The following is a 16,279-nucleotide window of genomic DNA, read 5'->3' on the forward strand; positions in this document are numbered from 1 at the left end:
ACGGTAAACAAAGTACAAAGTGAAGTGGACATAATCTGTGAATAATCCGACAAATCGATGTCTTTCCACGTCGTGTGGAATCCGACGCTATCCGGAGACGGGCTTGCACAAGAACTCATTCATGAAGGGAAACACGAGCACGGGTGGTTGATGAATTAGTCGAAGGAAGGAAACGGCGAAAACTGCGGGAAAATGCCTATTATATTTTTTCAGTCAAAACAGCAACAGACGGTCAGTGAAAATAGAAAATAAACAACAACGAAACACTGAAAATGGTTCCTTTTATGTTGACTGCAGTCACAGTCTGTTTGGTACGAGTTCTGACTTTTGCAGTGTTGAATACAGTTGGAATTGTTACACGCGGTATTTCAAATATGTGCAGTAGCTTGAGTTCCGTTTTATTTTGTTCCTTTCATCATGCAAAAGGGCACTAGCGTTATGACAGCGTTATGAAAAAGCAAAAAGATTGAAAAAAATATTTCCTTTGTTTACAAAATGCTTAACCGACCGCGTGATGATAATGCAATATAAATAAATCGCCTTGGCAACGGAGCAAGGACCAAATTGTGAAGGTTGCTGTTTGTTGTTTTTTTTCCTTTCGACTCCAAACTGATCAGACTGGTATTTCCCACAGTCATACACTCCAAGAGGCACGTGGAAAAAGCTTGCTTTTCCAGGTGTATGATTTGAAGCAGTTGCTACTCTTTTCTATTTGCGGGGGAAGTAATTCGTTATGCTAACAGCATAACGAGATGGAAAAATTAAATTACATTCGTTCACTTGAATACGACGGCGTACCACTTTGCGTAGCAACACAAACAGCACTTCCAGACACAGTGCCAGTGTTTCACTTGACGGCCGGCTTCAGTTTTTATTTATTTACAATTTTCTCTCTAGTTTTCTTCTCCTGCAAAGGCGCCCTCCTATCTGCTGTTCTGCTGTTCTAGCCGTGCTTTGTGGTTTTTACCCGCAGGCAGTTTTGTTTCACCAGAAAATGATGATAACGATGATACTGTGAGCTTGAAAACGAATGCAGAACTCCATTCAGGCGAAGGCGATTACTAGACAGCTGTGACAGCTAGATACAATGTAGGAGAACTTAGTGACACACAGTCCTTGGTGTTCGTTCTCTGCTCACTGGGTGGCATTTTTAGACTTTCAGTAATATAGGTAGTTACTTTACTGTGCAGGCAAAATTTTGGCTTTGATTTTGATCAGGAATGTCCCACAATTATGTATGATAAATAATAATAGTTAATTGAATCACCGAACTGAGAAAAAATCCAAATGATTTCCTGAAAGTACAGATGAAATCATAAACATGTCGTGAAGACATTTTCTTCAGCGAGTCAAATAACGAAAAGATAACGTGCTTTTTGTCGTTATATCATTCGATCTAGTTTTCATTGCATCGAAGCATGGTTGATTTGACATGATTGTCGGAATAGTGTACATGCTTAGGAAAAATCACTCACAAAAAATAAGTAATATTCTACTTATTCTAGCGGTTCGAACTAGGAAATCATTTGAATTTGAAGAAGAACCTTCGCATGATCATCGATGCACGGAAAAGTCCGAAATCGCAAAATAGTTAAAATATTGATGGTTTTGTCGTGAATACGACTTACTTTACTATGGGGCGCCTTTTCAAAATTAGCCATATGGAAGAATGGGCAGAACTTAATCGTGAATATCTCGACTTGTATTAATGGTAGCAACATAATTCTTTCACCATTTCATCAAAAATATGATCAGGAATTCAGGATAATATTTTGAACAGTGTGCGATAACCACAAACAACTCAAAAATTAAGTTTTCTTAAAATTTGAAAACAACGCGGAAAACACCTTACTTTCGCTTGGGTTTTTCGCGCAAGGACGACGATTTTGAGGTAGTCAGGCACATATCTTCAACTGAATGCGTATAAAAGGGGAACCGTGGTCGAAAATCGATCATTCGTCATCTAACACTCGATGTGGATAGACGAATAACCTACTACGAGTAATTTCGATTTTTTTTTATTTTTTATTCGCAGTTGTCTACCTACCCAAGCTATGGGTAAAAACCGCCATAGATCCGAGAAGGATCCAAAGGATGCTAAGCGTCTGAAGCCAAGTGATGTACAGGTAAACGACCGTTTGCTGAGTAAAAACCAATATGCTGATCTGCCAGTAGATGTCGAAGAGGAACTGCAGAAGAAGGAAAAAATGCCGCCTTTCTACCTGAAGGGCTTCCCACCAACTCTACGCTCGGATTTCAACACACTGATCAGCAAAGGACTACAGGCAACAATCCGTTTATGTACTGAAGGCTACAAAATAACTGTTCCGGCTTTGAACCACTACAAAGGAGTGGAATGTTATCTGAAGCAGACAAAAGCGGAATACTTCACACACGATATTGCCGCCAACAAACCTATGAAGGTTGTACTTCGAGGACTACCCGACATGATGGAAGCCGAACTAAAGCAGGCACTGTCGAAGGCTGGACTAAAGCCTTTGATGGTGTTTAAAATGAAGCGACATAATACGGACAAAAAGTTTAGAGATCAACTGTACCTGATTCATCTGGAGAAGGGCTCCATCACCATGAGTCAACTGAAAACGATTAAATCGTTATTTCACATAATCATCGAATGGCAAAAGTATAAACCGGTACATCGGGATGTCACACAGTGCACGAACTGTTTGAACTACGGTCATGGAGCGAGGAATTGCCACATGAAAAGTCGGTGCGGGAAATGTGCCGAATCTCACAATACCAACGATTGCTTACTAGATGACATCGCTGTAAAATGTGTGAACTGTGATGGCGACCATCCATCTACTAGCAAATCGTGTCCCAAACGTGCTGAGTTCACAAAAATTCGACAACAGGCATCCCGTAAACAATCAACGCGCAAAAATGTTCCACAGAAGGATGAAACTAATTTTCCACGGCTTCCACCGAAGATGGATATTCCAAATTTGCCGCCACTTCCTCGCAGCAATCCAAAGACTTCAGCCGCTGGATCTCAAAAAGAATCTTCCTCAAGAATCCCTCCTGGATGGGGCAATAATCAACCACAAGCAAAGGATGACTCTGGTGATTTATTCTCTGCTGAACAACTGATCGTCATTTTTGAAACAATGACAACAAAACTACGAAACTGCAGAACGCGGTTAGATCAAATCAACGCCTTAGGCAAATTCATCATCGAATATGCAATATAATGAGTTGGTTATAGTAAATTGGAATGCTTGCTCACTCAGGAGCAAAACTGCTGAATTGTCCGACTTTCTTCAAGAGAAGAATGCCGATATTGCTATTTTAACTGAAACTCATCTTAAACCTGAAATTTCTATTTTTATTTCCAATTACAGGATTCACAGGCTCGACAGGGCAACTACCAGAGGAGGGGGAGTTGCCATTGCCATTAAACGATCCATTCAGCACAGGCTTCTGTCAGCCTTTAAATTGCAACTCATAGAAGCCATCGGAATTGAGATTACAACGACGATGGGACCCATCATCATCATTGCAGCGTACTGCCCCAAACAAACCAATCTTCGAGATGGTACGTGTGCATCATTGAAGCGAGATCTGGCTATGCTCACTCGACGACAGAACAAATTCATCATTGCTGGGGACCTGAACGCACGGCATGAGCTGTGGGGAAACAGAAGACAGAATCGAAACGGATTCGTACTTGCCGAAGACTACGAAGCTGGACAATACAACATCTTCGCTCCGGATCAACCAACGCGACTTTCCAGATCGGGAGTTCATTCCATTTTGGATATATTCATCAGCAACATCGCCATAGACAGCTCTCCGGTTGTCTTCTACGAGCTCTCTTCTGACCACTTTCCAGTAATATTGACGTTGGGATCTTCACCAGAAACAGTGCCTATTCAACCTCGGAGGAACTATTATCGCACCGATTGGGTCCAATTTCGACAAATCGCCGACCAACTTATTAATATCGATTTGCCACTTGATTCCCCGATGGAAATCGATGCAGCTCTATCTTCCTTCCAGCATTCAATCACAGTCGCTCGTGATAGGACAGTTCCAGTACAACATATGCCGAGTTCCTCTCTTCAAATCGACAGTGTCACCAAGAAACTCATCCGACTTCGAAATATCTACCGGAGGCAGTATCAACGAACTGGCATCCTAGATAGGAAGACTTCTTATAACAACTTAACTAGGATAATCCAGGAAAGGATATCTGAGCTTCGCAACAGGAACTTCCAGCAAAAGCTTCGAGAAATTCTCCCACATTCAAAGCCCTTCTGGTCCTTAACGAAGGTGCTTAAGAAAAAACCGAAGCCTATTCCTCCTCTGATGTCACCGCAGGACGCAGCTGAAGGAATACCTTTAATCACACCAGTAGAGAAGGCAAATGCGCTAGGCCAGCAGTTTGTGTGTTCTCACAATTTAGGACTTAACATTGTTAGTCCATATGAAAGAGCCGTTGCTGATAGCGTAGCTGAGGTTGACCAATCAGACAGCTTGGTTCCTGAGGAAAGTAGAGTCACTGCGAATGAGCTGATGGCTTTTGTGAAAAAATCCAAAAATATGAAGGCCCCCGGTTTCGACAACACATTCAACATTGAGCTGAAACATTTGAGTATTCGCTCATTTGTCTTCTTAGCTAAAATTTTTAACAGGTGCTGGGAGCTTGGTTACTTCCCTTCAAAGTGGAAGTTAGCTAAAGTTATCCCAGTTTTGAACCGGGGAAAGATCCTTCCCTTTCCAAGAGCTATCGGCCCATCAGCTTACTCTCTGCCCTATCCAAGCTGTTTGAAAAGTCAATACAAAGGCGAATTCTTGCTTTCGCAGATGAGCAGGATATATTTCTGGAAGAACAGTTTGGGTTCCGGAAAGGAAGATCCACCATCCACCAACTCACAAGGGTTAACAACGTCATCCAGCAAAACAAATCAGTGTCCAAAACGACTGCCATGGCAATATTGGATATTGAAAAGGCATTCGATAATGTGTGGCACGATGGACTGGTGTTCAAACTGCATCGGTATAATTTTCCCATGTATCTTATTAAAATTATCAAAAATTATCTTGCAGATAGAGCATTCCAGGTCTCTCTGAATAATGCACTTTCAGAAAGATTTACTATTCCTGCTGGTGTACCCCAGGGAAGTATCCTAGGTCCCATTCTATACAACATTTTTACATCAGACATCCCACCTCTTCCGGGTGGTGGTGTTCTGTCACAATTTGCTGATGATACTGCCATTCTTTACAAAGGTCGTGTCATTAATGCTCTGAAGAATAAACTACAGACAGGTTTGGACGCTTTAACGGAATATTTTACAAGCTGGAAAATTGTGATCAATGCAGCAAAAACTCAGGTCATCTTGTTTCCACATTCAAGATCTCCAAAACTTGTTCCATCAGACGTATGCAGAATACGATTCGGTGATGAGGTCATTCAATGGTCCGATGAAGTTATCTATCTAGGACTCACCTTTGACAGACATCTGATATTCAGGTCACATGTTGACAAAATCGTTCAAAAATGCAGCATACTCATTAGGTCTCTGTATCCGCTGATTGGTAGAACATCTAAACTGTGCCTGAAGAATCAGATGGCTGTATATAAACAAATCATCTACCCCGCAATTGAATACGCAGTCCCTGTTTGGCGGGGTTGTGCACGAACACACAAACTTAGGCTTCAACGCATTCAAAGTAAGATCTTAAAGATGATTCTAAATCTACCCCCTTGGACAAGGACTAGTGAAGTACATGAGATTGCCTCACTGGATATACTAGAACAAAAATTCGAACAATACTGCACGAAATTTGTAGAGAGGTGCTCAATCTCTGAAATACAAATAATTCAAAATTTGTACGTATTAGGTTAGGGATAGTTATAAGTAGGTAGACATTTTATAAATAATTAAAATAAATATTATGATTAAACATTAGTATGTAAAACAAGAGTAACTAAAACACCTAATATTAAGAACGAATCGTATGAACAACAAAGATGAAAGGCCAAAGGGTCAAAACACTTGTACTGTAAAATGTTGATGTAATACACAAAAATAAGATTAATAAACAGATATTTATGCATATGCGAAAATCGATCATTGCTTTTCGTGCGTTCGATGGAAGCAGACGTCGTGGGAGTGGAATCATCAACCAGCAGCGACGGACCAAATTGAGTTCCTCAATTTGGTCCTTGTGAATGCTAGAACCGAATCCCTACAGCATATTGATAGTTTCTTTCAATAAATTATGCAAATCCGAAATGAAATAATCGACAATAAAATTCTGTATGCGGCTATTTTTATAGCCGTTAGGACCGCCCATTAGTGAAAAAGCTACAAACGAAATCACATAAAAGGAAATCTCTTAACAAAAATTCAATCAGTTTGGATTCAACCGCCACTGCGAGCAGATGTGTTTTGTGTCGTCTGCACGCTTTCGACAAGAGCGATTACGTCACAGCTGCCAGTCATTAGCATTGGGAAAAACCAACGGTGGAGAGCATTGCACAATATCAGCCGTTCTAATGGCTCTAAAAGTTTTCTAAAGAACTATTAGGATTTGTTGTTCGCAAACCGTAGGGAAATATCCTCAGTTTACTGCAAATCAAGAACAGTTTGCTTAGATTTGTGCACTTTTCGCTGTGTGAAATTCACAGTAATCGAGATCAAGTGAAGCTTTCTTTGTTTTTGCGAAAAATGTGAAAAAGTGGAATGCGTGCATAATTCATACAATTTTTTTTATTCAATAATATAATATAATATTAAGGCACACTGCTTAAGCTCTAAGATGCCAAGGGTATTTACTAATCTTAATTATCGTCTAACTTAAAACTAGAGTAGTATCATTATGTAATATAGTATCTGGCGATCGGTAGTGGCCGGTGAATTGAATTTAGGATGAGATGATTCCAGATGGCGATCACCCTAATTCATACAATTGATATTCGGAAGTGTTAAGGAACATGTCAGTTGTTTTCGTATTCACGACATCCAGTTATGTCTCTGACATTACCCACCCGCCTTTTTTTTCTCTGAATTTGATTGGTTAAAATTGGGAACAACTGAACAATTTTCGCTTTGCCTTTTTCATACACGCATATATATTAGAATAAGCGTTGAGTTTTTAAATATTTGAGTGAAAAAAATACTTCTTGCAGTTCAGTGCGTTTCCATTCTTGGAATATTTTTATCGTTTTCCATTGCCGTGTCTAGATCCGGTTTTGAAAACATGAATCAACGTCAATCATTGATGTTTTGTGGTTTCAATTATGCTTAGTGAAAAGCGCAACATAAGGATATCAAAACAATTCAATTTTTACTCCAAACCGTTCAAAAGGCAACGGTTTTGAATCACTATTTTGCGCATTTAAAAGTAAGAAGAATAGCTTTGTATATGAAAGTTAACGAAGAAAAATTTCTTCATTTTGAGAGCAAGGAACTCAAATTTTGAACAAAATATTTTTTTCTTATTTTGAGTAAAAATTGCTCAAGTTTTGACAATTTCGTCCCTTAACGCAAAAATGAGTAGATAGGTGGTAACTCAAGTTTAGAGTACGTGCACTTTTTATGAATTTGAGTGATGTGTCACTCAATTTTGAGTTATGTTCAATGAGAGTGTATAGAAAGGCTATGCAATCACTGTGAAAACCAACTTTTGAACCGAGGCCTGGAGAGCCGAGTGTCATATACCGTTCGACTCAGTTCGTCGAGTACGCAAAATGTGTAACAGAAATGTGAACTCGAATTTATCGGAGATGGCTAAACCGATTTTCGTCAACTTAGATTCAAAAGATAGGTTTCTCGGTCCCCAAATCGAACTTCCAGTTCGGGAGTAAAGGGAAAAATGCACTCGATTTTTTTAAGACCATTCGATCGATTTTCTTCAACTTAGACTATTAGTTAGGCATGTATGGTTAGTTGATGACCAAATACGTTGATTTTGGAAATCATTCCGATTTCGCAGAAACGGCCGGACTGATCATTGCAAGCTCAGATTTATATGAAAAGTATTATGTAAAATTTTAGTCAGATCTGGCTTCCGGTTCTAGAAATACAGAGTAGTGTGAATGAAATTGCAACCTGTCATCTAAATTTGGTTCTAAACTGTTACAATTTATAGGTTATGCTAGTTGCTGGCCAAACTAACAGATTTTAGCTCTCGTTTTCAAAAGTACCGGAAATAGTAGTCGAGAACTCCAAAAGCAGAACTCACTTAATTTTCTCAGAAACAGCTATGTCGATTTTGACAAACTTAGACTCAAAGAAAAGGTCAACGTACATATAAACAGTGTTGGTGATTGCCGAAAATTTCACAGAAGCTGCTATATTACTATCTATATTGTATTCAACATTTTCAATCCGGTAGAAGATGCTACAAGAACTCGAGTCTCTCAATGCATGAACCGTGAGAGAATTTTGCTACATTTTTTCGCTCCACTTCATACTCTGAGTATTTCACGCCCTTAAAAAAACTTACAGTCTGAAAATGATCGTTGCTGTGTGGAATTTCCCAAGAGTGAATCGCAAGTTGACAATTATCGCAGAAAATCGAATCGATGATTCAACTTGATGATTCTCATACTAGGTTCCAATATTTCAAAATCCTTGTGTGGAGCATTCACATACATTTTCATAGACACAACTTATACAAAAGTTATATGCACATAGCTAGAATAAGCGGCAACAGTAAAATGATTCTATCGCAATTATCAACTGCCTGTACATAATCGGATAGCGAAACGAGAATAAGCGACCGTTTGTTGCTTCAGAGAGGATCCCCACAGCAGTGTGCTAACCTTTGATTCTCAGAAATGTCATCGAGAGAAATTCGCTCTCGCACTGGTGTCGATTCTATGTTAAATGAGCCATGCCGGGTTTTTGTTGTTGCGATAATTTCCGTCTCTCTTTGATGGTACTGATTCAATCATTGAAGAGTTGCCAGTGAACGTTCTTTGATAGGATAAAAGCCATCCTTGCACATAAACAAACTGATTTTGATCGTTGTTTGGATCCAACCTTCGGTTCCGGAGCAACAGGATGAGATGTGTTAAATAGTTTAAACCATAATTTAGAGCAAAAATGTAAAATACGAAAAATTTGAAGGATCCCTTAATAATATTATTTGAATTAATTTGAAGAATCTTTTTATAATATTAATGAAAACATGAGTAATTTGAGAAAGGCATTTTGACACCACCAGGTGGATTAAAACAGATTTTTTATTTTGAAATGACAACTTGAACTGCCAAGCATTGGTACCATGAACTGCAAATCAGCCGATGTATGAATTTCAAGCAGTTTCAATATTTCATTGGCGGTCATTCCACGTCATTCTGTACGACTGATGTCATTGAAAAACATTTCAATCCATTCCCAGTGGTTCGAAACTGAATTTAAAAAAGTCCACCCGAGTACGATCATGAAAAAAAAAACTAATCCAACATTCAATCATGGCATGTCGTCCCCGTCGATCTCAATTATTTCAGTTGTCAGTTGAAATCGACTTTTTGCCACGACGCCATCTTGTGTCGAGGTCTAAATCGGAACTTCAAAACCAGCTGATTGCAACGTAAATAAACAATCAGTGAGGCAATCGTTTTATGATTGTTTATTGTGCGAAAATTAGAGATTTTTGGATCGGTTCTCTCACAATAACTTGTCGGTTTACCTAAAATACAGCAGATAGTGTTTTGTGACATCTAGTGAAGGTGATTTTCACTATTTGAGTGTCGCGTTGAGTATCAAAACATCGTAGTGTTTGGGGCCCGAAACGCGAGGGATCGATCCAAAAATCTCTAATTTTCGTGCAATATACAAGGTAAACTATAAAACGATTACAATCAGCTGATTTTGAAGTTCCGATTTAGATCTCATCAAGATGGCGTCGTGACTGGGGGCCGAACTCTCCGGTGGCTGCGCTTATTTTGCTGTCTAACTTACTTCACCTTTGCTAGCAGGGTTGCCAAATATACAGATTATTCAGTATTTTACAGGGGTTTCTTATAAATTTGTATATACGGATTACAGATTTTTGAGTAGAAATACAAATTTTGCGATATTTATTGAAAAATGGATATGTTTTTTTCACGAAGTAAAACCGTTTATGATAACACTAGAGGATAAAAAATACATAAAAGAGAATGTCTAGGGCGATAAACACTGCAAATGGTCCCATCTGTTAATGAAGACTTTTTCTTTTTCTTTTTTTTGCAATGATTATAGCGTAATTCTTTATGCTTTTTGAAATCTGATCATGCATAAAAAACGGAAGTGGAAATGAACCGAAATAAGTTTATGTCATTTTCGGATTGGATTTTAAACGTTTTTCATCAAATCATCATTTCGAGATGCTCAAACGCAAAAATCACTTTCAAAGTACGTTCAACTACAACATTTTGAAATTCAGACGAGGAAAAGTTTTGGTTTCTTTAAATTCAGATTCTAATAATGTTGCTCCTGAAGGATACAGATTTAAATGAGGCAACCGTGTTTGATAATCGCAGTAGGCTTCTGGTAAGAATTAGTTCAGCACAAGGAATGAAAGGAAAAATGGAACCCTTGAAGATGACTTCGAAACAATTACATCCAAATCTCCGTTTACACTTTTTATGTTACCTCGTTTTAGATAACTCTTTTTACGAATCAAATCCCAATTAACAAGATCTTTTCCTACGAACCTACTTCGTAAAAAGATTCCATGAGAACTACTACAATATGGGTATTTTTGTAACGGCTTTGAAGTATAGATTCCGGAAAATTATGTTTGACGTATTGTGGAAATCTGAGATGGCGACGGTTTATTGATATTTCATGGAAAAAACAACGTTTAAGTTGATTTTGAATTCCAAGATGGCGACTTCCGGTTTTTTGTATGATCCTTGAATACAATTTCAATTTTGGAACGGGTTTATAACAACACTAAATGAAATAAAACGCGATGCTAATAAGCTGAAGTTTTTACTACTAAAGACTATTCCAGAAAGTATGGACGCAACCAAAAACCGCTGCCATTTCGCAATGGTTCAGAATCTGTCAATTTTTATGGCTGCGTTTACAATCTTCTCTAACCACTTGTGCAGTTGTTTATTCGTTTTCATTAGTTTGTTTCGAAATGCGTGGACTTTCAGCAGAACAACGGTGAAAAATTGTGTACAAATGGTGCACAGAACGCGGACTGTCACTGAGAAAGATAGCAAAAATGGAAGGAGTAAGTGAAAAAGCCGTGCAAAATGCAATCAGGAAGTTCGGTGAGGATAACACCTTTGAGGATAAACCGAAAACGGGTCGAAAAAAAGGTCCTGCTAACCCTCAGTTGGATAAACGTATACTGAAGGCGTTCGAGCAAAAGAAGGAGGTTTCAGTTTGGTATGTGGCCAAAAAAGTGGGCACTTCGAAGTCAAATGTTCTTCGTGCAAAAGAACGTTTCAATCTTCGAACCTATAAGAAGCAGAAACAACCAAACAAAAAGCATCGATCAGGCCGACGGTTCGAAAGCTGTACAATACGATTCTTGCTGGAAATTTGAACTGCATAATCATGGACGACGAAACCTACGTGAAAGTCGATTACAAATCCTTGCCGGGACCACAATAATAATACGGTGCGAGAAAGGCAAGTGTTAAACCAGTCCGAGACATCGATTGAAGTCGAAAAATTTGGTAAGAAAGCTATGGTCTGGCAAGCAATTTGTAGCTGCGGTAAGATTTCGAAACCCTTCATTACCACTGCTTCAATGAACAGCGAAATATACATCAAGGAATGTTTACAAAACCGACTTCTACCCATGATTCGAAGCCACAAGGATCCTGCTGTCCTCTGGCCAGATCTTGCTTCTTGCCACTACTCGAAAACAACGGTAGAATGGTATACTACCAAAAATGTCACTTTCGTCCCACAAGACATGAATCCACCAAATTGTCCACAACTTCGACCAATTGAGGAATTTTGGGCATTAATGAAGGCACATCTTAGGAAACATGTCTCGGAAGCCGAAACCATTCAACAGTTCGAAAAAGATTGGAAAAAAGTGTGAAAACTTGTCGCCAAGAAATCTGTACGGAATTTAATGAGGAACGTTCGCAAGAACGTACGCCAGCTAGTCTACAATGGCTAAGTAGCAAATGTTGAGCATAATATTCTGTTGTTGTAGTCTAATATTATCAGTATATCGAATAAAATTTGAATATCTAACACTTGTAAATTATTTACAGCGAAATCAAAGTGCGTCCTTACTTTCTGGAACAGTTTTTAACTTATATATACTAGCAAAGAAGGTAATAAACTATTTATACTAGACAAGAGCTCTCAGTGGAATATAGGATTCCTTTTAAGGAGCTCTTAATGATATTTAAAAGTTATTAATACTGAGAGTAATAATTACTTATTTATCTATTGGAGTAGTAAATGCCCCATTCAAAAGGGTGAAAAATCTTCTCTTCTTTCCACTTGATGATAAGTTTGAATGAAAAATTTTAAAGAATGAATGAATGAATGAATAAAAAAATGAATGAGTGAATGAAAGCATGACTAAATGAGTAAATACGTGAATGAATGAAAGGATGAAAGAGTAAAAACTAAAAAAACAATTTAGGTACAGGTAAAGTGATAGAAAAGAGAAATTAAATTAATAATAGTAGGACACAATTAACACACGATCACATTATTGGAACAAAGCAACGTTAGACTAGCGAAAGTTATAAGTAACAAAAAAATTAGAGGGTTGTATTCAAGACACGACCGAGCACAATAACATTAAAAATGAAACGTTTCTAGGGTCTTCATAATAAATACAAAAATAAAGATGATAATGTTGATGATACACTAAACTTTACTACACTTCAAAGTTACTTGAAAGCTCACTTTTAGATATAAAAAACCTAAAGATTTAAACCTGAACAAATGAAACTATGTTATTTTATGATGATAATTTTCGAGAAACGTACAAACTTCTTAATTTGATTTGATTTATATCGTTTATTTACCCCCAGTTTTAATCTAATAATGGTCGTTCACTGTGTGGACTTATTAATTTTATAAACAGTTAATCGATTCAAGAGAATGTTGTACCAGTAATCTCAGTAATGGTGTAATTTTATTAATCCTTTAAAATCGTCGATAATCTTCGGAAAGTGTCGGTGAATAATATGGCAACAATACGAGGAAGAAAACATGTGGAACAGTCCACATAAAATATTTGGTTACTTACATTGATTTTCGATTTGGTATATTAGGAATATACGGAATGGATACGCAACAAAATTCCGAAATTTTGTTCATATTGTAACTTTATGTTATTAACACATGAATGAACATTGTCATAGTTACAACTCGTGTAGCCATCAGACGCTTATTGTTTTGAAGCAAATGATAATTAAACTGAAACAGGCGGTTAACCAAATTCTACGAGGGTTCCTAGTCAAACGATACATGTAAAATCGTAGGTAAACTTACCTTGAGTTTATCTTTGATACTATATGATATTGCATCTAATTGTACTGTATATGTGAGCCTGTGGAACTCATTTATACTACTAAACCGAGGAGGCCGCTCTTAGATAAGTTTCAGAATTTTATTTTGAATCATTTGAAGCGTTTAATTCCTGGTGGGACAACAACTTGTTCAGTCACATTGTCACGTTTTGTTCGTATGGGAATGGAGATTCAAGTATGCAAACCGATCCGTTGACAAATTGGAAACATTTTTAAGCTTACAATATTGAAGCTTTGGAATCATTTAAATAAGGAAAATCCATTAACAAATCATCGAGGAACAAGCGCTGCAAATTAGATCCGAAAAATCTATCCCCGATAATTCTAAATTGGCCTGATAGTTACCAGAGAACCAAAATAAAATACTCAATTCAAACCAATTTTTCAATGGTATGCAATTGAAATATTCAAATGACGTTGTCTTATAAGTTTAAGTTAAATGTTTCCGAATCGATTGTTTGTTGAATTATATAAATCCTTCAACAAATGACTGAGTTATAAGCGTTCAAAATTATGACAGAAAAATGTTACGCGATTAGTTTTGCATGTTTTAAATAGACACCCAGCCTCGGGAAGCGAAGTGTAAAGCATTTTTAATGGCAAAATCGACCAAAAATTTGCTAAATACATGGGATATTTCAAAAGAATCGGTAACCACGCTGATTCGGTTTTTCAATAGTTAGATCATATATAAGATACTCAAGCGAACACGGTGTTGCACAGACAACAGGAAACCAACAAATAATGCAAAAGCGACAATCCAGCAAGTGAACGCATATACAATCCAGTCGTCAGCTCACCGGACGAGCTACTTGTTTCATTCACAGTCAAACATCAACTAGGCAAAGAAATATTGTGCAGCCTATATTTATAGATTTCTCTTCATACTATGCATAACGTTGCGGTGTTTTTTATGCATGACGCAAAGCCTCCTATGCCGAACAAAAAGTTGACGTCATTTTGTACAACAGGGATTGGTGGATGGAAACATAGGTCGATTCCAACCATTTTTTCAATAGTATGCTATTGAAATACTGAAAAGACGTCGTCATACATGTTTAAGTTAAAAGTTTCCGAATCGATTGGTTGTTAAATTATAACAATCCATCAACAAATGACCGATTTATTAACGTTCAAAATTATGACACAAAAAGGTTACGCGACTATTTTTGAAACTTTTAATTGACACCCGGCTCCATATAGTGAAGAGTAAGGCATTTTTAATGCCAAAAAAAAACAAAAAACAAGAACAGGATAAAATAACAAAATATACTGCCGATTCACCAACATATTACATTTAACTATCTTCGATTTAGATACTGTTTAAATTCAGTTTTAAATAAGATGACATTCATGGTTCGTTTGAGATCTATAGGTAGAGTATTGGTAGATGAGGTAACTTGAAAAAGCTTTTAGGTATCTATTCTGTAGGATCTGAATTTTTTCAATCTGGAATTAGGAGCATGACCCAAGGCAACTATTAGATATCGAATGTGAGAATGAATACAAGCGAAGTAAAAACTGGTTAACGCTTTTCTCGGCACAAAGTAGCTAACCTTTCTCAATGCACCGGACAATGACGTGGTTTTTTTCAATAGCCTTTATATGTGCTTCCCACTAATATGGACATGGATGAGTGTGATCTGGTAGTTTATTTCTCGCAAAACGGAACACCGTGTATTTCGTCTTTGACAAGTTCAGAGACAACAAATTCGCTTTAAAAAAATTGCCCTAGATCTGGAGATCATATTCAATCAAACACATACACCCAAACCTCCGCTTACGTAAACTCTTTTTACGTTACCTCTTTTTACGTAACTGTTTTTACGAACAAAATCCCAAATAACGTAAACTTTTTTTACGAACCTACTTCTTAAAAAGAGGTTTTTGAATACAAAGTAAATCATTTCCGGCACATTTTCGGAACGGGTTTGATGAGTAGATGTCGGAAAACGATGTTTGAGGTAGTTCTGAATTCTACTTTAGTTTCTCATATGTACGAATTTCGCTTTATTCAGAACCACCTCAAACATCGTTTTCCAACATGTACTCATCAAACCCGTTCCGAAAATACCCATTTTCTGATAGTTTGTAATGAATAGTCGCCATCTTGGAAATTGAGGCGACTTAGAACATCGTTTTCCTGCAAATACTAATAATTTGTATTCCATAGTTATCCATTGTAGTATACATATCCAATAATATACATACATAGGAAAAACTTTTTTTACGTTGGAAATTTCAAATAATGTAAACTTTTTTTACGTCATAATTCGATGTACGAAGTCCCGATTATTACTTAATTGGAGGTTTGGGTGTACTGCTTTTCAATACAAGTTTTTGCTCCCCAGATACAGATTTATAGATTTTGCTCCAGAAAGATACTGATTTAAATGAGGCAACCCTGTTTGCTAATCGCAGTAGGCTTCGGTAAGAACTAGTTCAGCACACGAAATAAGAGGTAAAATGGAACCCTTGAAGATGGTTTCGAAACAATTACGAAATTATAAATCACAGAAAGCTTCGTACGGGTAATTTCTGTTTGAGTGTCGATGATCACAAGAATCGATTGAAATAAGCTGTTAATGGTGTGGTCTTGTAGTTGAAACATGTTTTGCATACGGAACCAGTGAACTCAAGGATCAACAGATGAAAAGAAGAGATTTGCTGTTTGAAGCTCGACTTGCGAAGACCGAACAATTATCATGCAAGAATTGTTAAAGGACCTAATTTGGTATCAAAACCTGCTGAATAAACATTTCCGAAATATTCTTCAAAGTTGCCCGTAGT

At 37.4% G+C, this 16,279-nt stretch overlaps 1 protein-coding gene across 2 annotated transcripts in view; it reads right to left on the reverse strand.

The window, feature by feature from the left end:
* Positions 1–16,279, reverse strand: part of LOC131434755 (uncharacterized) — a 493,742-nt gene that overhangs the window by 139,652 nt on the left and 337,811 nt on the right. The window lies entirely within an intron of this gene.

This window comes from Malaya genurostris, chromosome 3, assembly GCF_030247185.1.
Source record: "Malaya genurostris strain Urasoe2022 chromosome 3, Malgen_1.1, whole genome shotgun sequence".
Taxonomy (NCBI): domain Eukaryota; kingdom Metazoa; phylum Arthropoda; class Insecta; order Diptera; family Culicidae; genus Malaya; species Malaya genurostris.